Source organism: Microcaecilia unicolor, chromosome 11 (assembly GCF_901765095.1).
Source record: "Microcaecilia unicolor chromosome 11, aMicUni1.1, whole genome shotgun sequence".
Taxonomy (NCBI): Eukaryota; Metazoa; Chordata; class Amphibia; order Gymnophiona; family Siphonopidae; genus Microcaecilia; species Microcaecilia unicolor.
In genome coordinates, this window is record NC_044041.1 from 67,968,642 (window position 1) to 67,993,943 (window position 25,302).

A 25,302-nucleotide genomic window follows, 5' to 3' on the forward strand; every position below is an offset into this window, starting at 1 on the left:
GGGGGAAGAGCATCAACCAAGCCCGCCAACTGCCGCACATTGTTCCGCATGTGTATGCTCGTGTAGAGCTGGTAAGACTGGATCTTGGACACGAGCATAGAGGAATGGTAGGCCTTCCTCCCAAAGGAGTCTAAGGTTCTAGCGTCCTTGCCCGGGGGCGCCGAAGCATGTTCCTAGAACTCTTAGCCTTCTTTAGGGCCAAATCCACAACTCCAGAGTCGTGAGGCAACTGAGTGCGCATCAGCTCTGGGTCCCCATGGATCCGGTACTGGACCTCGATCTTCTTGGGAATGTGGGGATTACTTAATGGCTTGGTCCAGTTCGCAAGCAATGTCTTTTTCAGGACATGGTGCAAGGGAACAGTGGACGCTTCCTTAGGTGGAGAAGGATAGTCCAGGAGCTCAAACATTTCAGCCCTGGGCTCGTCCTCCACGACCACCGGGAAGGGGATGGCCGTAGACATCTCCCGGACAAAGGAAGCAAAAGACAGACTCTCGGGAGGAGGAAAGCTGTCTTTCAGGAGAGGGAGTGGGATCAGAAGGAAGACCCTCAGACTCCTCGTCAGAGAAATATCGAGGATCTTCCTCTTCCTCCCACGAGGCCTCACCCTCGGTGTCAGACACAAGTTCACGAACCTGTGTCTGCAACCTCGCCCTGCTCGACTCAGTGGAGCCACGTCCACGATGGGGGCGTCGAGAGGTAGACTCCCTCGCCCGCATCGGCGAAGCTCCCTCTGCCGACGTAGTCGGGGAGCCTTCCTGGGAGGTGGCCGCGGTCGGTACCGCACGCGGTACCGACGTCGGGGACCTCAACCTGGGCGATGGGCCAGCCGGCGCCACGCTCGACGGTACCGGAGGCGCAAGCACCGCCGGTACCAGAAGGGTAGGGCGCAACAGCTCTCCCAGAATCTCTGGGAGAACGGCCCGGAGGCTCTCGTTTAGAGCGGCTGTAGAGAAAGGCTGTGAGGTCGATGCAGGCGTCGACGTCAGTACCTGTTCCGGGCGTGGAGGCTGTACCGGGCTGTCCAGAGCGGAGCGCATCGACACCTCCTGAACAGAGGGTGAGCGGTCCTCTCGGTGCCGAATCCCTCGGCGACCCAGAGCTCTCGGTGCCGACATGGGGAGGAGACCGGTGTCGATGCTTCTTCGATTTCTTCCGAAGCATGTCACCGGAGCTCCCCGGCACCGACGAGGAGGACGTCGAATCCATCCGTCGCTTCCTCGGGGCCGAGACTGAAGAAGGTCGATCTCGGGGGGGCTGTACCGCAGGAGCCCTCAGGGTAGGAGGAGACCCACCCGAGGGCTCACCGCCACCAGCAGGGGAATGGACAGCCCTCACCTGCACTCCACCCGATGCACCACCATCCGACGACATCAGCAGACGAGGTCCTGGTACCACCGACGTCGATGCAGCTATCCGATGTCTCGGCGCCGATGCAGAGGCCCGATGCCTCGATGCACTCGATGCAGGGGCGGCCGAGGAAGATGGTCTGGACGCTGACGACGTCGATGCACTCGAAGATCCCGGTGCCGATGCCGACGAAGAGCCCGAGAACAACACGTTCCACTGGGCTAGTCTCGCTACCTGAGTCCGCCTTTGAAGAAGGGAACACAGACTACAGTTCTGGGGGCGGTGCTCGGCCCCCAGACACTGAAGACACGACGAGTGTCGATCAGTGAGCGAGATAACCCGGGCGCACTGGGTGCACTTCTTGAAGCCGCTGGAAGGCTTCGATGTCATGGGGCGGAAAAAATCACGCCGGCGAAATCAAAAAGCCGAAATGGCGAAAATTGAAGCACCAAAATTTAGAGGGAGAAAAAATCTCGACCGAGGCCGAAAAGAGGCCTACCCCGACGACGAAAGAAAACTTACCGGGGCAAAAAGCTGGAAGTACGGGGAGGATTGACACGAAACCCGGTCGGAGGGTTTCCGGAGCACTTCCCGACTAACAAAGCTTTCCCGAAGGAAAAAAACACGCTCAAACAGAATTTGGACGCGCGAGGTCGACTTTCCGGGGCTCGACACGGCGAAAACACGACCGTACCGAGTGCGGACAAAAGAAGACTGGCCGGCTCGAGCCGGTTTCGGGCGGGAAGACGGCCGCGCATGCGCGGTGCGCGCGGGCGCGCGAGGGCTAGCAAAGGACTTTGCTAGTGAAGATTCCGATTGGAGGGGCTGCCGTGGACGTCACCCATCAGTGAGAACAAGCAGCCTGCTTGTCCTCGGAGAACCTTGTATTCACCATGGGAGCAAGTGGGCTCCCCAATCTATTTTGGAAGCATCTGTGGTTAAAATTAGCTGGGGCAGTGGAAGCTGAAAAGGACATTCTGAAACTAGATTGTTTTGGTTTAGCCACCACTGAAAGGAAAGAGGCACTCTTGTTGAGAGACAGGAGATGCTGATTCCAATGTAGTTTCAGGTACCACTGAAAATGATGCATGTGCATTCTGGCTAACGGTACCACATGAACTGTGGCAGCCGTATGCCCTAGGAGTTGAGATATGCAGGCTGAGGTTGTATGCCTGCACTCTATTGTAGCAACGATATGTTACAGGGTCTGTAACTCCTTTGCTTCCATTGTATCCAAACAGGCTCTGACAAATTGTAAGGACTGAGTCGGGGTTAGTGTAGCCTTTCCAGCATTGATAAGGAATCCCAGATGTTGAAGCATGGTCTACGGTGGCACTTACAGAACACTGCACAGCAAATTGGGTAGGCACAAAAATAACTGAGTCATCTAGATAGGGAAATACAGTGGCCTTGCTTTCTGAAAGCTGCAGCTACAGCAGCCAAGCATTTTGTAAAAACTTGAGCGGCTGAAGACAGACAAATGGAAGAATCTTGTACTGGAAGTGTTGATGAAGTACAGTGAAACTTAAGAAATGCCAGTGGCTGGAATGAATTGGAATGTGGGTGCTGGCATCCTTGAGGTCTAGGGCAGCAAATCAACAAAAGATGGATGATGGTAATGGAGTTCATTTTGAAATTTTCTTTGTTCAGGAAGAAATTGAGATTGCAAAGGTCCAGAATGGGATGAAGACCTCCTGAAAAAGATCTTTAAATAGAATCTTTCATTTTAATTTTTAGGAATGTGCCTTCAATAGCAATGATATTTCTTCCTGTAATATAGCTAGATTCTTTGTTCAGGAAGAAATTGAGATTGCATAGGTCCAGAATGGGATGAAGACCTCCTGAAAAAGATCTTTAAATAGAATCTTTCATTTTAATTTTTAGGAATGTGCCTTCAATAGCAATGATATTTCTTCCTGTAATATAGCTAGATGGTAGCTACTGGATTTGGGTCTCATGTGGAGATTTGGGAAGAAGATTTTTGATGAAACCTGAGAAATAAATCTGCATGGACTCTTACACATGTATCTGAATAAAAGCAGTTCTGCAAAGAAGTGTGAGCTAAGCTTCCCCAACAGCAATGTGAAAGACTGATATCAAATTATAGGAAGTGTTGGGTTGCAATTATTACTACTAAAGGTGGCAGAACCAGTGATTAAGTTTAGGTGGCAGTTACTTTTTCAGATGGGCGATATGGAAGTTGGATAAAGCAAAGTTACTTACCTGTAGCAGGTGTTCTCCAAAGACTGCAGGACATGTATTCTCACATATGGGTGATGTCATCCGACGGAACCTGGTGTGGATGCTGCCCAGCATATCTCTTGAAGAGGCCTTTGGCAGCATACCACAGCACATGCGCGGGTGCCCTCCCACCTGATGCTCAAGCATGAGACTAGCAGTACAATACTATAGCTGAAGAAATACAACTCCAAGAGGAGATGGGAGGGTATGCGAATATACATGTCCTGCTGTCCTCAGAGAACACCTGCTACATTTAAGTAACTTCGCTTTCTCCGAGGACAAGCAGGACAATGTTTCTCATGTACGGGAATCCCTAGATACCAGGTTCACTGAAAAAAAACATTAGGCCAAGAGCAACTCGCAATGATGAATCCCTGGAAAGCGAATGCTACATACCTGTAGAAGGTATTCTCCGAGGACAGCAGGCTGATTGTTCTCACTGATGGGTTGACGTCCTCGGCAGCCCCCTCCATCGGAAAGTTTACTAGCAAAGGCCTTTGCTAGTCCTCGCGCGCCCATGCGCGGCCGTCTTCCCGCCCGAAACCGGCTCGAGCCGGCCAGTCCAGTATGTAGCAAGACAATACACTTCAAGGGAAGACTCAACTCCAAAGGGGAGGCGGGCGGGTTTGTGAGAACAATCAGCCTGCTGTCCTCGGAGAATACCTTCTACAGGTATGTAGCATTCGCTTTCTCCGAGGACAAGCAGGCTGCTTGTTCTCACTGATGGGGTATCCCTAGCCCCCAGGCTCACTCAAAACAAGAACCATGGTCAATGGGCCTCGCAACGGCGAGGACATAACTGAGATTGACCTAAAAAATTTACCAACTAACTGAGAGTGCAGCCTGGAACAGAACAAACAGGGCCCTCGGGGGGTGGAGTTGGATCCTAAAGCCCAAACAGGTTCTGAAGAACTGACTGCCCGAACCGACTGTCGCGTCGGGTATCCTGCTGCAGACAGTAATGAGATGTGAATGTGTGGACAGATGACCACGTCGCAGCTTTGCAAATTTCTTCAATGGAGGCTGACTTCAAGTGGGCTACCGACGCAGCCATGGCTCTAACATTATGAGCCGTGACATGACCCTCAAGAGCCAGCCCCGCCTGGGCGTAAGTGAAGGAAATGCAATCTGCTAGCCAATTGGATATGGTGCGTTTCCCTACAGCCACTCCCCTCCTATTGGGATCAAAAGAAACAAACAATTGGGCGGACTGTCTGTGGGGCTGTGTCCGCTCCAGGTAGAAGGCCAATGCTCTCTTGCAGTCCAATGTGTGCAGCTGACGTTCAGCAGGGCAGGAATGAGGACGGGGAAAGAATGTTGGCAAGACAATTGACTGGTTCAGATGGAACTCCGACACAACCTTTGGCAGGAACTTAGGGTGAGTGCGGAGGACTACTCTGTTGTGATGAAATTTGGTGTAAGGGGCCTGGGCTACCAGGGCCTGAAGCTCACTGACTCTACGAGCTGAAGTAACTGCCACCAAGAAAATGACCTTCCAGGTCAAGTACTTCAGATGGCAGGAATTCAGTGGCTCAAAAGGAGGTTTCATCAGCTGGGTGAGAACGACATTGAGATCCCATGACACTGTAGGAGGCTTGACAGGGGGCTTTGACAAAAGCAAACCTCTCATGAAGCGAACAACTAAAGGCTGTCCTGAGATCGGCTTACCTTCCACACGGTAATGGTATGCACTGATTGCACTAAGGTGAACCCTTACAGAGTTGGTCTTGAGACCTGACTCAGACAAGTGCAGAAGGTATTCAAGCAGGGTCTGTGTAGGACAAGAGCGAGGATCTAGGGCCTTGCTGTCACACCAGACGGCAAACCTCCTCCAATGGAAGAAGTAACTTCTCTTAGTAGAGTCTTTCCTGGAAGCAAGCAAGATGCGGGAGACACCCTCTGACAGACCCAAAGAGGCAAAGTCTACGCCTTCAACATCCAGGCCGTGAGAGCCAGAGACTGGAGGTTGGGATGCAGAAGCGCCCCCTCGTCCTGTGTGATGAGGGTCGGAAAACATTCCAATCTCCACGGTTCTTCGGAGGATAACTCCAGAAGAAGGGGGAACCAGATCTGACGCGGCCAAAAAGGAGCAATCAGAATCATGGTACCTCGGTCTTGCTTGAGTTTCAACAAAGTCTTCCCCCCAATCCAGGAGGAAGGCATCCGATGCTAGTCTGCCGGAGGTCTGAAGCCTGGAACAGAACTGAGGGACTTTGTGTTTGGCTCGAGATGCGAAGAGATCCACCAAGGGGGTGCCCCACACCTGGAAGATCTGCCGCACTACACGGGAATTGAGCGACCACTCGTGAGGTTGCATAATCCTGCTCAGCCTGTCGGCCAGACTGTTGTTTACGCCTGCCAGATATGTGGCTTGGAGCACCATGCCTTGACGGCGAGCCCAGAGCCACATGCTGACGGCTTCCTGACACAGGGGGCGAGATCCGGTGCCCCCCTGCTTGTTGACATAGTACATGGCAACCTGGTTGTCTGTCTGAATTTGGATAATTTGGTGGGACAGCCGATCTCTGAAAGCCTTCAGAGCGTTCCAGATCGCTCGCAACTCCAGAAGATTGATCTGTAGATCGCGTTCTTGGAGGGACCAACTTCCTTGGGTGTGAAGCCCATCGACATGAGCTCCCCATCCCAGGAGAGACGCATCCGTGGTCAGCACTTTTTGTGGCTGAGGAATTTGGAAGGGACGTCCCAGAGTCAAATTGGACCAGATTGTCCACCAATACAGGGATTCGAGAAAACTCGTGGACAGGTGGATCACGTCCTCTAGACCCCCAGCGGCCTGATACCACTGGGAGGCTAGGGTCCATTGAGCAGATCTCATGTGAAGGCGGGCCATGGGAGTCACGAACTGTGGAGGCCATGTGGCCCAGCAATCTCAACATCTGCCGAGCTGTGATCTGCTGGGACGCACGCACCCGCGAGACGAGGGACAACAAGTTGTTGGCTCTCGCCTCTGGAAGATAGGCGCGAGCCGTCCGAGAATCCAGCAGGGCTCCTATGAATTCGAGTTTCTGCACTGGGAGAAGATGGGACTTTGGGTAATTTATCACAAACCCCAGTAGCTCCAGGAGGCGAATAGTCATCTGCATGGACTGCAGGGCTCCTGCCTCGGATGTGTTCTTCACCAGCCAATCGTCGAGATATGGGAACACGTGCACCCCCAGCCTGCGAAGTGCCGCTGCTACCACAGCTAGGCACTTTGTGAACACCCTGGGCGCAGAGGCGAGCCCAAAGGGTAGCACACAGTACTGGAAGTGGCGTGTGCCCAACTGAAATCGCAGATACTGTCTGTGAGCTGGCAGTATCGGGATGTGTGTGTAGGCATCCTTCAAGTCCAGAGAGCATAGCCAATCGTTTTGCTGAATCATGGGGAGAAGGGTGCCCAGGGAAAGCATCCTGAACTTTTCTTTTACGAGAAACTTGTTCAGGGCCCTTAGGTCTAGGATGGGACGCATCCCCCTGTTTTCTTTTCCACAAGGAAGTACCTGGAATAGAATCCCAGCCCTTCTTGCCCGGATGGCACGGGCTCGACCGCATTGGCGCTGAGAAGGGCGGAGAGTTCCTCTACAAGTACCTGCTTGTGTTGGAAGCTGTAAGACTGAGCCCCCGGTGGACAATTTGGAGGTTTTGATGCCAAATTGAGGGTGTATCCCTGCCGGACTATTTGGAGAACCCACTGATCGGAGGTTATGAGAGGCCACCTTTGGTGAAAAGCTTTCAACCCCCCCCGACCGGCAGGTCGCCCGGCACTGACACTTGGATGTCGGCTATGCTCTGCTGGAGCCAGTCAAAAGCTCGCCCCTTGCTTTTGCTGGGGAGCCGCGGGGCCTTGCTGAGGCGCACGCTGCTTACGAGAGCGAGCGCGCTGGGGCTTAGCCTGGGCCGCAGGCTGTCGGGAAGGAGGATTGTACCTACGCTTACCAGAAGCATAGGGGCCAGTCTTCCTTCCCCCGAAAAATCTTCTACCTGTAGAGGTAGAGGCTGAAGGCTGCCGGCGGGAGAACTTGTCGAATGCGGTGTCCCGCTGGTGGAGAGACTCTACCACCTGCTCGACTTTTTCTCCAAAAATGTTGTCCGCACGGCAAGGCGAGTCCGCAATCCGCTGCTGGAGTCTATTCTCCAGGTCGGCGGCACGCAGCCATGAGAGCCTGCGCATCACCACACCTTGAGCAGCGGCCCTGGACGCAACATCAGAAGTGTCATAAACTCCTCTGGCCAGGAATTTTCTGCACGCCTTCAGCTGCCTGACCACCTCCTGAAAAGGCTTGGCTTGCTCAGGGGGAAGAGCATCAACCAAGCCCGCCAACTGCCGCACATTGTTCCGCATGTGTATGCTCGTGTAGAGCTGGTAAGACTGGATCTTGGCCACGAGCATAGAAGAATGGTAGGCCTTCCTCCCAAAGGAGTCTAAGGTTCTAGGGTCTTTGCCCGGGGGCGCCGAAGCATGCTCCCTAGAACTCTTAGCCTTCTTTAGGGCCAGATCCACAACTCCAGAGTCATGAGGCAACTGAGTGCGCATCAGCTCTGGGTCCCCATGGATCCGGTACTGGGACTCAATCTTCTTGGGAATGTGGGGATTACTTAGTGGCTTGGTCCAGTTCGCAAGCAATGTCTTTTTCAGGACATGGTGCAAGGGAACAGTGGACGCTTCCTTAGGTGGAGAAGGATAGTCCAGGAGCTCAAACATTTCAGCCCTGGGCTCGTCCTCCACAACCACCGGGAAGGGGATGGCCGTAGACATCTCCCGGACAAAGGAAGCAAAAGACAGACTCTCGGGAGGAGAAAGCTGTCTCTCAGGAGAGGGAGTGGGATCAGAAGGAAGACCCTCAGACTCCTCGTCAGAGAAATATCTGGGGTCCTCCTCTTCCTCCCACGAGGCCTTACCCTCGGTGTCAGACACAAGTTCCCGAACCTGTGTCTGCAACCTCGCCCTGCTCGACTCGGTGGAACCCCGTCCACGGTGGGGGCGTCGAGAGGTAGACTCCCTCGCCCGCATCGGCGAAGCTCCCTCCGCCGACGTAGTCGAGGAGCCTTCCTGGGAGGTGGCCGCGGTCGGCACCGCACGCGGTACCGACGTCGGGGACCTCAACCTGGGCGATGGGCCAGCTGGCGCCACGCTCGACGGTACCGGAGGCGCAAGCACCGCCGGTACCAGAGGGGTAGGGCGCAACAGCTCTCCCAGAATCTCTGGGAGAACGGCCCGGAGGCTCTCGTTTAGAGCGGCTGCAGAGAAAGGCTGAGAGGCCGATGCAGGCGTCGACGTCAGAACCTGTTCCGGGCGAGGAGGCTGTTCTGGGCTGTCCTGAGTGGAGCGCATCGACACCTCCTGAACAGAGGGTGAGCGGTCCTCTCGGTGCCGATGCCTGCTGGGTGCCGAATCCCTCGGCGACCCAGAGCTCTCGGTGCCGACATGGGGAGGAGACCGGTGTCGATGCTTCATCGACTTCTTCCGAAGCATGTCACCGGAGCTCCCCGGCACCGACGAGGAGGACGTAGAATCCATCCGTCGCTTCCTCGGGGCCGAGACCGAAGAGGGTCGATCCCGGGGGGGCTGTACCGCAGGAGCCCTCAGGGTAGGAGGAGACCCACCCGAAGGCTCACCGCCACCAGCAGGGGAATGGACAGCCCTCACCTGCACTCCTGACGATGCACCTCCGTCCGACGACATCAGCAGACGAAGTCTCGGTACCACCGACGTCGATACAGTCGCCCGATGCCTCGGCGCCGATGCAGATGTCCGATGCCTCGATGCAGTCGATGGAGCGGCAGCCAAGGAAGATGGTCCGGACGCTGACGACGTCGATGCACTCGATGCCTCCGGTGCCGATGCCGACGAAGAGCCCGAGAACAAAACGTTCCACTGGGCTAATCTCGCTACCTGAGTCCGCCTTTGTAACAGGGAACACAGACTGCAGTTCTGAGGGCGGTGCTGGGCCCCTAGACACTGAAGACACGCAGAGTGCCTATCAGTGAGCGAGATTACCCGGGCGCACTGGGTGCACTTCTTGAAGCCGCTGGAAGGCTTCGATGTCATGGGCGGAAAAATCACGCCGGCGAAATCAAAAGCCGAAATGGCGAAAATTGAAGCACCAAAATTTAGAGGGAGAAAAATCTCGACCGAGGCCAAAAGAGGCCTACCCCGACAACGAAAGAAAACTTACGGGGCAAAAACTAAGAAATACGGGAAGGGCAGAGAACCCGAAAGGGTCTTCCGGAACACTACCGGAGCGCTTCCCGAACTTTTTCCAAGGAAAAAAGGACAAAAACACGTCGAAAAGGACGCGCGAGGTCGACTCTCTGGGGCACGAACGGCGTAACACGACCGTACCGAGTGCGGACGAAAGAAGACTGGCCGGCTCGAGCCGGTTTCGGGTGGGAAGACGGCCGCGCATGCGCGGTGCGCATGGGCGCGCGAGGACTAGCAAAGGCCTTTGCTAGTAAACTTTCCGATGGAGGGGGCTGCCGAGGACGTCAACCCATCAGTGAGAACAAGCAACCTGCTTGTCCTCGGAGAAAGGCATATAACCTGAAACTATATATAGGTGTAGCCTGGGACAGAAGGAAAAGGGCCTAGGATTTGGATTCTTGACACCAAATTCTGCAGAACTGTGCTGTCCAAAACGGCTGTCACACCAGGAACTCTGCTCAAGGCAGAAGTGAGATGTGAATGTGTTGATGGAAGCCAATGCTGCATCCCTGTAAATCTGATCTATTTGACCTCAACAGGGGTACCATGGCTCCGACAATGTGAGCCAAGGCATGTCCCTCTAGAGTCAGCTTAGCCTGGGAAGAAGCAAAATAAATGCCGTCTGAAGCCAATTAAACAAAATGCATTTACTAATATTTGCCCCCGATCTGTTCAGATTAAGAGAGACAAAAAGCTGAATGGACTACCTAAAGGCCTTAGTCCTCTCCAAGTAAAAAGCCAAGGCTCGCTAGCAGCCCAAGGCGTGGAAGTGCATTCTCACTGGGATGGGCACGAAGATTGGAACAGAACGTTGGTGGGATGTTTAACTGATTAAGATGGAAGTCAGACAGCACCCTAGCAAGGAACTTAGTGCGTATGAAGAACTACCCTGTTATGATAAAATTTCATCTAAGGCGGATCTGCCACTAGAGCCTAAAGCTCACGGACTGCGAGCTGATGCGACACCACCAAAACATACTCCAAGTGACAGTAATCTAGCTGCTCAAAAGGAGCTTTTATCAACTGGGTGAGAACACCAAGGTCCCATGACAATTGGAGGTTTGAGAGGGGGCTTTGTCAACAGGAAAACTTTAATGACGAGAACAACCAAAGGATGTGTATAGACATGGTGACAAACACTGCTCGCATTAAAGTGAATCCTGGCCTTAAACCAGACTCAGAACTGCAAGAGGTATTCAAGTAGATTTTGTGCAGAGAAAGTAGGAAGACCTTGCCCCCAACACTACACGGGAAACCTACATTTGAAAATATAACACCTCTTGGAGGAATGCTTTCTGGAAGCCAGCAAGACCCTGGAGACAACCACAGGCAGCTGCAAGGAGACAATCAGGCTTATTTTCGAAAGTGATCGCTGGCCATTTTCCGACATAAACCGGGAGATGGCCGGTGATCTCTCAAAAGCGGCGAAATTGGTATAATCGAAAAGGTGCTTTTTTGACACCTTCACCGCTTTCCCGTCGCCAAGCCGGCAAAAGTTCAAGGGGGCGTGTCGGCAGTGTAGTGAAGGCGGGACATGGGCGTGGCTACCAGATGGCCGGCTTTCGCGGATAATGGGGAAAAAAAAGCGACGTTAATCAGTATTTCGCCGGGTTTACTTGGTCCTTTTATTTTCACGACCAAGCCTCAAAAAGGTGCCCCAACTCACCAGATGACCACCGGAGGGAATGAGGAATGACCTCCCCCCGTACTCCCCCAGTGGTCACCAACCCCCTCCCACACTTAAAAAAATAAAAATAAAAACCTTTTTTGCCAGCCTCAAATGTCATACCCAGCTCCCTGACAGCAGTATGCAGGTCCCTGGAACAGTTACTGGTGGTTGCAGTGGACTTCAGGCAGGCGGACCCATGCCCATCCCCCCCCCCCCCCCCACCTCTTACACTTGTGGTGGCAGGTGTTGAGCCCACCAAACCCCCCCCAAAACCCACTGTACCCACATGTAGGTGACCCCCTTCACCCACAAGGGCTATGGTAATGGTGTAGAGTTGTGGGAAGTGGGTTTTGGGGGGGCTCAGCATCCAAGGTAAGGGAGCTATGCACCTGGGAGATATCTGTATATATTTTTTTAATTTTTAAATGTGCCCCCTAGGGTGCCCGGTTAGTGTCCTGGCATGTCAGGGGGGCCAGTGCACTACAAATGCTGGCTCCTCCCACGACCAAATGCCTTGGATTTCGCAGGGTTTGAAATCACCAGCATTTTTTTCCATTATCGCAGAAAACGAAACCGGCCATCTCAAACCCGGCAAACTCTGGCATTTGGCCAGGCCAAACCGTATTATCGAAAGCAAAAATGGCCGGCCATCTTTTTCTATAATACAGTTCGGCCAGCTGTTTGCGGCGCCGCCAAAATAGATCGCCGGCAATCTATTTCGCCGGCGCCGTTCGATTATGCCCCTCAAAGCGTACGCTCCCACGATCCAGGCTGTAAGGGCCAGGGAGTGTAAGGTGGTATGCAGAAAAGACCTCTTTTTTTGTGATAAGATTGGAAAATAATACAATCTCCACAGCGCTTTGGAGGAAAACTCCAGAAGTAGAGGGAACCAGATCTGCCTCAGCTAGCACAAAGCGACGAGAATCATGATTCCCTAGATTTGCCTAAGTTTGAACAAGATCTTCCCTATGAGAGGGATCAAAGCAAATGTATATGGAAGTCTCATTCCCATAGGCAGGAGAAAAGCAGTTGATGCAAGCCTGTTACGTGACCTGAGCCTGGAGCAAAATTGAGGTACTTTGTTGGCGAGACCAGTGGCCAATAAGTTTCATCGTGGAAGAATCCCACTCTCACAGAAGTGACAGTCAACGCTCATATTGAGACACCACTTGTGAAGTTGCATCACCCTGCTCAGTTTGTTTGCCAGGCTGTTCTCCTTCTCTGCCAGGTATGTAGCCTACAGCACCATTTCGTGGCTGGTGGCACTGGTTCACATTCCAACTGCTTCCTGACAAGGGGTAGGATCCCATATTCCTCTGCTTGTCCACATGGTGCATGGCTACCTGATTGACAGCTGATCTCTAAAAACTATCGGAGTGTTTCAAATTGCCCATTGGTACTCTCTCTCAGGCGGACCAAGTCCCCTGGGTGTGAAGCCTATCTACATGGGCTCTCAAGCCCAAAGTGGATGCATTTGTGGAAATTTGGAATGGCAATCGCAGGATCAAAGTGGTCCAGAATGTGCACTAGAGCAATGACTGAGTAATTTCTGGGGACATGTGGATGACATCCGCTAGGTTCTTCTCAACTTGAGATGACTAGGAAGCTAGGGTCCATTGAGCACCTCTGAATAACAGGCGTGTAACAAGTATTGTAGAGGCTCTGTGGCCTAGCAACTTCAACATCTGCCAAGCTGCAACCCGCTAGCTGCTATGGGACTTAGTGACAATGGAGATGAGGGCAACTGTCCTAGCTTGAGGCAGGAAGTCCTGAGTTTGCATCATTTCAAGCAGGGCTCCAATGCATAGGTGGGCTTAGGGTAGTTGATGAGAAACTCCAGGAGCTCCAGCACTCAAATAATTCTCTGCATGGACATCTGAACACTTCTCCTTGATGTGCTCTCGACTTGCCACTCACCCAGGTAGGGCAAAATATGGAATCCCATTCTATGGAACAATGCCACGACTAGTGCTAGACACTTCATGAACACCCCGGGAGGCTAAATAGCCGAACATGGTACTACTAGTGACGCTCACCCACCTGACATCTGAGACTCTTCCTGTGGCTCTGAAGAATCTGAATGTGAGTGCACGCGTCCTTAAAATTTAAAGCATAGCCAATTAAGTCACCTGAATCATGAGAAGGGTGTCCAAAGAAATTATCCTGGAGCTCTCTGACTAGTTATTAGTTCATGGCTTGGCTTTGAGGCCCAAGATGGGAGAAAAAACCCCTCCCCACCCCGTGTACCTGCAATACAGTCCCATCTTTCTTGCCCTGGTGGAATGTGTTCTACCGCATTAGTCTGGAGTTTGGAGGAGACTTGCTCTGCAAATACTTTTGTGTAGAGAGCTAAGGTCTGAAGATTTTGGTAGGCAAGCTGGTGGTCTTTGCCAATTCACAGCGTAACTGAGCTGGTCTATCTAAAGAACCCACCGGTCAGAGGTTACAAAGGCCCTATATGTGAGATTTCCTTATTGGGAAATCTTCAGAGTCTGCTACTTCGAAGGCAGCTATGTTCTCCAGGAGGCAGTCAAAAGTTCACACCCTGCTGCAACTGAACCTCCTGTGTACACTGTCAACATGGGAGGGAGTATGGGAACTGGGCCTGCTGAGGAGTGTGGGAAGAAGGGGAAAATCTATACCCATGAGAATAGTAGCTACTGCTTCTAGGCCCACAAAAGACCTCCCAGAAGAGGACAATGCAGTTGGAGGTGACCAAAAGAGGGACTTTATGTGATTCTAATCTGGTTAGTGACCTGTTTCACCTTGTCCCCCAAAAGATTATTTCCACAGCAGGGATATCAAGATCCAAGACATGCAGCCAGGAAAACGTGCACATGGACGTAATGTCAAAATATCAAAGATGCCTCTGGTAGGATTACGTCTACAAACCTGCTTTCTGGTTCAGCAGCCTTATCCACACAGTTTGCACCTCAATAGATTGAAGTGTAGAGCTGATAGGTCCAATTGCAGTTAGAAAGCATCAAGGTCTGATTAAATTGGGCAAACATGAGGTATGAGACATCAAAGTTCGCGCGCTCTCTCTCTCTCTCAAGGGCAGACAACTACTAAGGAGTAGTGTGGTAACTGGACCTTTCTGGCTTCTGTACGAAGTGTCTATTTTATGAGATGCCATTGGACAGAGGCGCCTAAGTGGAGATCCAAAGACCAGAACAGTGAGCAACGTAGCTCTAATCTGACCCTCAGTCTTCAATTTGAAAATAATCTCCTCTGCCATTTCCTGTACAAAGCTTGTCAAAGATATGCCTTCAGGAAGAAACTTACACCTTTCTTGTGGCGGGGAGGGGCCAGATGGTATCATAGGACTCCTCCACCAAGGAGTACTGCGGATCTCCCTCAGACACCCACGAAAGGTGCAAAGTGTACAGCATCGTGTATGTAGAAATAAGCAGTAGTAGTAGTAAGTACAAGTCTGCACTTGCAGGCCAGACTGATGGCTATGCATCGAAGAACACTGAGGTACAGGTCTGCATTCAGACCCTGGAGAAATTTCCCTCAAATAATAGTTAAGCTCTGCAACTCACTGCTGAAGGATGTGGTAACAGCGGTCAGTGGATCTGGGTTTAAAAAAGGTTTGGATAATTGCTAGAGGAAAAGTCCACAGTCTATTATTAAGATGGACATGGAGGAAGCCACTGCTTGCCTTGGGATTGGTAGCACAGAATGGTGCTACTAACTGAGTTTCTGCCAGGTACTTGTGAACTGGATTAGCCACTGCTGGAAGCAGGATACTGGGCTAGATGGATCATTGGTCTGACCCAGTACGGCTATTATGTTCTTAATAGTTCTCTTGGAGCCAATGCCTTTCAGAGACCAGCAATGCTAATGCTCTGGAGCTCCTGACACCAAGGGTAAGTGATATCAATGTTTCTCTGCCAATGCTCAGTGCCAGTCCTTATAAACGTGCAGTACCGATGAGGATGTGGAACACACACACCTCCACAGTGTCGAGCCTGATGCTAGCTGGTCTCAGGGAGCTGGTTCAGCAGCCAAGGCAGATACCTGCAAGTACCTGTGTCTGGAATAAACTCAGCCATTGGACTCGTGTCACCAATGCTGATGAAGAACCAGATTGAATGCCAGAAAGATTTTCACATGGAGCTTCCTAGGCACTTTTGTGTCAGAGAACATGATTAAGACCCTTATGATTCGGTCCCAAGCAGTGGACTCACCAGATATGAGGGTCAGTGCCCAAAACAACCCCAATGCACCAAGCACACATGCTTAAATCTCATAAGTACATAAGTATTGCCATACTGGGAAAGACCAAAGGTCCATCAAGCCCAGCATCCTGTTTCCAACAGTGGCTAATCCAGGTCACAAATACCTGGCAAGATCCCCAAAAAAGTGCAACACATTTTATACTGCTTATCCCAGAAATAGTGGATTTTCCCCAAGTCCATTATTAAATGGTCTATGGACTTTTTCTTTAGGAAGCTGTCCAAACCTTTTTTAAACTCTGCTAAGCTAACCGCCTTTACCACATTCTCTGGCAACAAATTCCAGATTTTGGCAACAAATTCCAGATTTAATTACACGTTGAGTGAAGAAAATTTTCTCCGATTCGTTTTAAAATTTACTACATTGTAGCTTCATCGCATACCCCCTAGTCCTAGTATTTTTGGAAAGCGTAAACAGACGTTTCACATCTACCCGTTCAACTCCCCTCATTATTTTATAGACCTCTACCATATCTCGTCTCAGTTGCCTTTTCTCCAAGCTGAAAGGACCTAGTCGCTTTAGCCTTGCCTCATAGAGAAGTCCCCATCCCCTTTATCATTTTCGTCGCCCTTCCTTGGTACCTTCTGGGACATGTAGTGGAAAACAGCCCAAATCAAAGGGCTCAGTGGGTGAGGGGAGTAACTTTAAAATACACCCGAAAACTGTCGATACAACCTGGAGCTAAGATTGCCTTGGACTGATAAATTTAAAAAATATCAGAAACGCTCAAAACTCATTAGGGCACACATTGAAGTAGAGAAAATTTTTTAAAAGACGTGATAAAGGAGCACAAAAATCCATTAGGGAAGGCACCACAAAGAAAACGTTTTGATGTGCTAAGAACAGATCACAGACACGATGTCTCTGCTCCGTGGAAAACAAAGACTGCTAGTTCTGCGCTTGCATGTCAGAAGGAAAGTCTGTACATGTGTGGTGGGATGTTGCCAAAGGCCCCTTATAGAGATATTATACTGGCACCCTCTGCACCGGGCTCTGTCAGATGACATCACCTATATGTGAGAAACAATAACCTGCTTGACCTCATTGAACTATTTCTTCAATAAATGAATGTAAAAATTGTGCTGTGTTTACTCCAATCCCCTCTGTCTAATATTACATTTTGTATAAGGATCAGAAACCACTGAGTTCGATATATGCAATAGTAGGGGAAATCAGGGGGTTGGAAACGGGACTTCTTCACATCACTATATATTAATTAAAAGAAACTCAGTTAAGTACTTGCGGAGAGCTGGTACATTTCCAAGACTAAAAAATATTTTGAAGATCCTAACTCTAAAACTGTAAAAGTATCTCTCTGTACTTCAACTGCTAGAACCACAGCAGCCCTAGTGAAATCTGGCAGACTGATTATTAACACCCCTCAATCGCATAACATGGGATCATACTGGAATGCCATCTATAAGATCATATAATAAACCAACCCTCAGCAGGCAACCAAAATACTGTTGATACACATTTCTATTTGTACATCTAAGAAATGCAAATCAGACATTTATCACAATTAGATCATCCTTCTACTAGCAAAAATTAAAACAGGTCAAGGCATGAGCCCATCTTCTCCACACTGTGCTGCCTCCTTCCCCTCTCTCAGAAAACCCATCCTTGCAAAGCAATTAGCACATACTGAGAAAACAGCTCAACTTTCACTACATTCTTGCTTGGCCTGTCCATGCTGAGTGGGAAATGAAAGGAGCAGGTAAATCCCTTGAGAGCCTGCTGCAGTGTACCAGGGAAGGACAAGAGAAATACTGGCACTACATAAGCTGTAAACTGTTTGCAAAGAACAGAGTCCAAGCAAACAATTTCCAAACAAAACAGCATTTCTTCCTCATGTGTTCAATTCAACTCTGAGATCTCTTCCAGTGCTTACTGTAAAATATGGGATCAACTGGGACTTATATTTGTTCCACCTGTATGTGACCTTAGGCAAAGTCTTAGATTACCCAACTGCTTAAATATTTCTGTTGCTTTTTAAAAATCTATACAGCAACAAAACCAGTAACCCCCCTTTTACTAAAACATGGTGAAGGTGTAAATTACATTTGAAAACTTGGAAAAGCACTAATTTATTAACAAAACTTGTTAATGGGCTCTTTTCAAAGTGGTAAAGGAGCAAATGCTTAGTGTGGTACTCAAATCATAGAGCTCTATAGCACCTAGGCATTTACACTAACTTCCCACATAGGTAGAATTTACATGAGGGGATTATCTAAAAAAATGTATATGACAGTGGAGGAAAAGGAGAAATTAGTTCTTACCTGCTAATTTTCTTTCCTCAAGTCCCTCCACACAAGTCCAGACACTTGGAGAAAAACTGTGGAAAGGAAGAACAAAACAGGAAGGTCTGCAGGCAGGTGACAGTTACTTCCCTTAACAGGGCCCTTCAGTTGTGGTGGTGGGAGAACAAACAGGTATTAACACCCCTAGGCACAAAAGGGGTGGCATAGCTGACCCCTGCTTGCAAACCTTCCTGCTCTGTCCTTCCTTTCCACAATGTTTCTCCAAGCATCTGGATTGGTTTGATGAGGCAATAAGGAAGTAGTTAATTTGTATCAACTGACCATCTGTTACTACCTTGCAAATATCCTCAGCCACTACAAAGGAAGACTTTACACAAAAAGCTGCCCTCTTACAAGGCAGGCACAGGATTAGATAAGTGAAAAACATTGTGATAACAGGTCACACTTAGTGCTCTGTTGAAACTTTAGCAGATTATCAAGAAATAACCCTTAAGTATTCAAGAGATAAATGGAGGATGCCTTTAATAAAACATCTTCAAAATGTTTTGGTTCAGAATGTTGTAGGGAACACAAGTGTCTCCTTACAGGGCAATTTTAAGGGGTACATATGGTCTGAACAATTTTCAGAGGGTCCTTCACTCACATCAACAAAATAAGTGCCCTGACTTTGTATAAAAAAGTTTCATCTAAAGCTACACAGTACCAAATGTGTAATCAATTCTAGTAAATAAAACTGTTACATGGTCTGAGAACTCAACCTGATTAAACAATCAGAAAGATAATGAAGATACATACCTGTAGCAGGAATTCTCTGAGGACAGCAGGCTGATTGTTCTCACGACTGGGTGACGTCCACGGCAGCCCCAATGATCGGAAATCTTCCTAGCAACAAAAGTTTGCTAGAGCCTTCAAGCGCGCGCAAACGCGCATGCGCAGCCATCAGCTTCCCACCCATCGTGCAAGAGTCTCATTAGTTCGATAAAGCAAAGAAGGAAAAGACAACTCCAAAGGGGAGGCGGGCGGGTATTTGAGAAAAATCAGCCTGCTGTCCTCAGAGAATACCTGCTACAGGTATGTATCTTCATTTTCTCCGAGGACAAGCAGGCTGCTTGTTCTCACATGTGGGGTATCCCTAGCCCCCAGGCTCACTCAAAACAACAAAGAAAGGTCAATTGGGCCTTGCAACGGCGAGGACATAACAAGGATTGACCTACGAAGAAACATCTGAGAGTGCAGCCTGGAACAGAACAAAAATGGGCCTAAAAGGGTGGAGTTGGATTCTAAACCCCGAACAGATTCTGCAGCACCGACTGCCCAAACCAACTGTAGCGTTGGGTATACTGCTGAAGGCAGTAGTGAGATGTGAATGTGTGGACTGAAGACAACGTCGCAGCCTTGCAAATCTCTTCTATAGTGGCTGACTTCAAGTGGGCCACTGACGCTGCCATGGCTCGAATACTATGAGCCGTGACATGATCCTCAAGAGTTAGCCCAGCTTCGGCATAAGTAAAGGAAATGCAATCTGCTAGCCAATTTGAAATGGTGCGTTTCCTGACAGCAACTCCCCTTCTGTTGGGGTCGAAAGAAACAAACATTTGGGCAGACTGTCTGAAGGGGCTTGTCCGCTCCACATAGAAGGCCAATGCTCTCTTGCAGTCCAAAGTATGCAACTGATGTTTAGCAGGGCGGGTATGAGGACGGGGAAAAAATGTTGGCAAGACAACTGACTGGTTCAGATGGAACTCCGACACCACCTTCGGCAGGAACTTAGGGTGAGTGCGGAGGACTACTCTGTTATGATGAAATTTAGTATAGGGAGCATGGGCTTGAAGCTCACTGACTCTACGAGCTGTAAGTAACGGTGGCAGCCACCAAGAAAATGACCTTCCAGGTCAAATACTTCAGATGGTAGGAATTCAGTGACTCAAAAGGAGGCTTCATCAGCTGGGTGAGAACGACGTTGAGATCCCATGACACTGGTGGAAGTTTGACAGGGGGCTATCACAAAAGCAAACCTCTCATGAATCGAACAACTAAAGGCTGTCCAGAGATAGGCTTACCCTCTACACGTTGATGATAAGCACTAATTGCACTAAGGTGAACTCTTACGGAGTTGGTCTTGAGACCAGACTCTGATAAATGTAGAAGGTATTCAAGCAGGGTCTGTGTAGGACAAGAGCGAGGATCTAGGGCCTTGCTATCACACAAGATGGCAAACCTCCTCCATTTGAAAGAGTAATTCTTTTTAGTGGAATCTTTCCTGGAAGCAAGACTCGGGAGAGCCCTCAACATCCAGGCTGTGAGAGGCAGAGACTGGAGGTTGGGATGCAGAAGTGCCCCCTCGTTCTGAGTAATGAGGGTTGGAAAACAGTCCAATCTCCACGGTTCTTCGGAGGACAACTCCAGTAGAAGAGGGAACCAGATCTGATGCGGCCAAAAAGGAGCTATCAGAATCATGGTTCCGCAGTCTTGTTGAGTTTCAACAAAGTATTCCCCACCAGAGGTATGGGAGGATAGGCATACAGAAGACCCTTCCCCCAATGAAGGAGAAAAGCATCCGACACTAGTCTGTCGTGGGCTTGAAGTCTGGAACAGAACTGAGGGACCTTGGGATTGGTCTAAGTGGCAAAAAGATCCACGCTCGGAAGATCTGGTTGCATTATCCTGCTCAACCTGTCGGCCAGACTGTTTACGCCTGCCAGATACGTGGCTTGGATAAGCATGTCGTGAGCGCGAGGCCAAAGCCACATCTGGACGGCTTCCCGACACAGGGGGCGAGATCCGGTGCCCCCCTGCTTGTTGATGTAGTACATGGCAACCTGATTGTCTGAATTTGAATAATTTGATTTGACAGCTGATCTCTGAAAGCCTTTAGAGCGTTCTAGATCACTCGCAACTCCAGGAGATTGATCTGAAGACATGATTCCTGGAGGGACCAAGCTCCTTAAGTGTGAAACCCATCTACATGGGCTCCCCACCCCAGAAGAGATGCATCCGTTGTCAGCACTTTTTGTGGCTGAGGAATTTGGAAGGGACATCCCAAGGGTCAAATTGGATCGAATTATCCACCACTGAAGGAAATTGTGAAAATCGGTGGATAGCTGGATTGCATCCTCTAGATCCCCTGCAGCCTGAAACCACTGGGAAGCTAGGGTCCATTGAGCTGATCGCATGTGAAGATGGGCCATAGGAGTACATGGACTGTGGAGGCCATATGGCCTAGCAGTCTAAACATCTGCCGAGCTGTGATCTACTGAGATGCTCTGGCCAAGGAAACAAGAGACAGAAGGTTGTCCGTCCTCACCTCTGGAAGATAGGCATGTGCCGTCTGTGAATCCAGCAGAGCTCCTATGAATTCTAGTTTCTGAACCGGAAGAAGATGGGACTTTGGGTAATTTATGACAAACCCCAGTAGCTCCAGGAGTTGAATAGTCATCTGCATGGACTGTAGAGCTCCTGCCTCTGAAGTGTTCTTCACCAGCCAATCGTCTAGATAAGGGAAAATATGCACTCCCAGTCTGCGTAGCGATGCTCCGACAACTGCCAAGCACTTTGTAAAAACCCTGGGCGCAGATGCGAGACCAAAGGGCAGTACGCAGTACTGCGAAATTGAAGGTACTGCCTGTGATTTGGAAGCACCGAGATGCGAGTGTAGGCGTCCTTTAAGTCCTCGTTTTCCTGAATTATGGGAAGAAGGGTGCCCAGGGAAAGCATCCTGAACTTTTTCCGGACTAGGAATTTGTTCAGGCCCCTTAGGTCTAGGATGGGGCGCATTCCCCCTATTTTCTTTTGCACAAGGAAGTACCTGGAATAGAATCCCAGCCCTTCTTGCCCTGGTGGAACGGGCTCGGCCGCATTGGCGCTGAGAAGGGCGGAGAGTTCCTCTGCAAGTACCTGCTTGTGGTGGGAACTGAAGGATTGAGCTCCCGGTGGGCAATTTGGAGGTTTTGATTCCAGATTGAGAGCGTACCCGAACTGGACTATTTGAACAACCCACCTGTCGGAGGTTATAAGAGGCCACCTTTGGTGAAAAAACATCAACCTCCCCCCCCCAACAGGTAGATCGTCTGGTACAGACACTTTGATGTCGGCTATGCTGCTCTGGAGCCAGTCAAAAGCCCGTCCCTTGCTTTTGCTGGGGAGCCGGAGGGGCCTTCGGTGCACGCCGCTGACGACAGCGAGCCTGATGGGAGCGAGCTTGAACAGGCTGTCGGGAGGCAGGAGTGTACCTATGCCTATTAGAGAAATAGGGAGCACTCCTCCTCCCTCCAAAACACCTCATAGAAGAGGAGGTAGAAGCAGAAGGCGTCCGGCGGGAGAGAGAATCCATAGCATCATGATGCCTCTTGAGGGTATCAACCATATCCTCAATCTTCTCTCCAAAAATATTATCCCCCTCCCCCCCCCCGGCAAGGAACATCCGCCATTCGTTGCTGGGTCTTCTGATCCAGGTCCGAGACATGCAGCCATGAAAGTCTGCGCATCACAATTCCTTGAGCAGCTACTCGGGATGCGGCATCAAAAGTGTCGTAGGCTCCCCTGGCCAGGAATTTATGACACGTCTTCTGCTGCCTGACCACCTGGTGAAAAGGTTCAGCAAGCTCGGGAGGGAGAGCGTCAACTAAACTGGACAGTTGCTTTACCGAGTTCCGTAAGTGAATGCCGGTGTACAGCTGGTATGCTTGAATCTTGACGGCGAACATTCCAGCCTGATACGTATGCCTCCCAAAAGAATCCAAGGTCCTAGACTCTCTGCCCGGGGGTGCCGAGGCATAGTCCCTAGTACTCTTGGCTCTTCTGAGAGCAGAGTCCACTACCATGGAATCGTGAGGAAGTTAGGCCTTCACCATTATTTATTTTATTTTTAACCATTTATTTTATTATTTTCATGTATAAACTCGACAATAAGGAAAACAGTTCTAATACTCCATTATTTATTTATTTGCTACATTTGTACCCCACATTTTCCCACCTATTTGCAGGCTCAATGTGGCTTACATTATATTGCAAAAGATATAATTATGAGCAGAGTAAGAGGTTTGTTCTAAATTAACATATTACTATGTAAGAATTAAGGAAGGTATGTCTGTGGAATAATTTACATAATACATAATAAAAAAGAAAAAATATGATAAAATGGCTAATATAATCAGTTTAGAGGGATTAGTAGGTAGTTGATTTAGATATAGAATAATCAAGTTCTAAGGAAGATACTTATTGTAAGTTTTTTCGAACAAGTGTGTTTTCAGTAATTTCCTAAAGTTTGTTAAGTTACGTGTTATTTTTATAGTGTTTGGTAGTTTGTTCCATGCTTTTGTGCAGAGGTATGTGAAGGTAGATGCATGTATTGATTTGTATTTGAGTTCTCTACAATTAGGGTAGTGGAGGTTCAGGAACGTACGCAACGAACTGTTGATGTTTCGTGCTGGTAAGTCAAGTAGGTCTGACATTTATGAAGGAGCTTCTCCATGGATGATTTTATGGGTCAAGGTGCAAATTTTGAAGGCAATATGATCCTTTAGTGGAAGCCAATGCAATTTTTCTCTAAGGGGTTTGGAGCTCTCATATTTCGCCTTACCGAATATGAGTCTAGCTGCGGTATTCTGTGCAGTCTGAAGTTTAATAGTTTTTTCCTTGCATCCTACAAAAATGGAATTACAATAATCCAGGTGGCTTAATACCAATGATTGCAGCAGCGTACGAAATACTTCCCTTGGGAAAAAAAGGTTTCACTCTTTTCAGCTTCCACATTGCAAAAAACATTTTCTTACAGGCTCACCATGGTCTCTGTACTGGGACTCGGACTTCTTGTTGACAACTGAATTAGAGAGACGGCAGGACCAATTCCGCAACATCACTTCCCTGAGTGTATTGTGCAGGGGGGCCATTGCAACATCTGCAGGCGGAGGATAATCCAGGACCTTGAACATCTCAGCCCTGGGCTCATCCACAGCCTCCATGGGAAATAGAATGTCCCGAGACATTTCCCGCACGAAAGATGAAAAGGTAAGACTCTCAGGTGGAGATTGTCAAACCTCAATAGGCGGAGTAGGATCAGACGGAAGCCCCTGAGAATCTTCCTCCGAAAAATATCTGGGATGTTACTCCTCTCCCCATGAGTGCTCCTCTTCGGTATCGGACAGAAGCTCTCGAAGAGCACCCTGAACCCGAGCCTGTCTCGACTTTGAGGATCGATGTCCTTGTGGGGGTTGTCGAGAAGTGGACCCTTGCCTGCACTCCGGCGAGGCTTCCTCTGCCGACGTCGAGGGAGAGTCGACCCGAGTGGTAACCGGCTCCGGCACGGAGGCACAGGAGATGGGCCAGACGCCATCTCAGCAGTAGGTACCAGAGGCGCAAGCACCTCTGGTACCGAAGCAGATGGACGAATCAGCCCTTCCAGAAGACCTGGAAGCATGGCCTGGAGACACTCATTGAGGGCTGCCATCAGAACAAGCTGTGAGGCCGGTACAGGAGTCGGCGCCAGAATCTGAGGGGTTTTGAGAGCCGGTACCTGGCTGCCAGACGACCTACGCATCGGCACCTCCTGAATGGAGGGTGAGCGGACCTCCCGGCACCGACGCTTCTCGGGTGCCGAATCTCTCGGCTCCCCGGAGCTCTCAGTACCGTGTCTGGAAGTCGATCGATGGTGATGCTTCTTCGCCTTCGCTCGATGCCCATCATCGACACTCCTCGGTACCAATGAGGACGTGGAATCCTCACACCTTCTCGGGGTCGGGTCCAACTCAGGGCGGTCCCGGGACCCCTGCATAGCAGTAGGCTTCAAGACGGGCGGAGACCCACTCGATGCCTTGCTGCTCCCAACTCGAAGTGGTCTCTTGGCAGCCATTACCTGGACTCTTGGTGCTGCTTCCCTCGACGTCGATGCCGCCGGTACCGATGCCAACGTCGAAGGACCGGACCAATCTGAAAAAAGCCTCTCACGCTGAGCCTCTCGAGCCACCTGGGTCCTTTTTTCCATTAACTTGCACAGCTTACAAGCAGCTGGATGACTGTCGGGCCCGAGGCGCTGGAGACACCAAGCATGAGGATCGGTAGACGAGATGGTCCGGTTGCACCGGGAACAGCGCTTGAAGCCGCTGGGAGTCCTTGATGACATGGGAGGAAAAATAGCATTCGCAAAATTAAACGGCTCGATGGTGGCAATGAAAAGAGGCACAAAAGAAGGAAAAAGGAACGCGATCGAGCAGTCTGAAGGCGGCCGTGACGAAAAAGGAAAGGAGAGGAGAAAAAATAAAGAAACAAAGGGAACAACTTTGTTTTTGTTTTAAATTTGAAGAAAAATAAAGAAAAAAAGGGAAAAACTGGGGCGCGGTAAA

General features: G+C 49.9%; 1 protein-coding gene across 10 annotated transcripts in view; it reads right to left on the reverse strand.

Annotated features, from left to right (window-relative positions):
• DAZAP1 (DAZ associated protein 1) overlaps window positions 1–25,302 on the reverse strand; it is a 232,537-nt gene that overhangs the window by 36,249 nt on the left and 170,986 nt on the right. Inside the window, exon 13 of one of the 10 annotated variants that reach the window (XM_030220235.1) lies at window positions 16,728–16,738. The exons of the other annotated variants lie outside the window; for them this stretch is intronic. The gene's annotated coding sequence lies outside the window, so the exon portion shown is untranslated. Of the gene's footprint in view, window positions 1–16,727; window positions 16,739–25,302 lie in introns of those variants that run through there. 10 annotated transcript variants of the gene reach the window in all.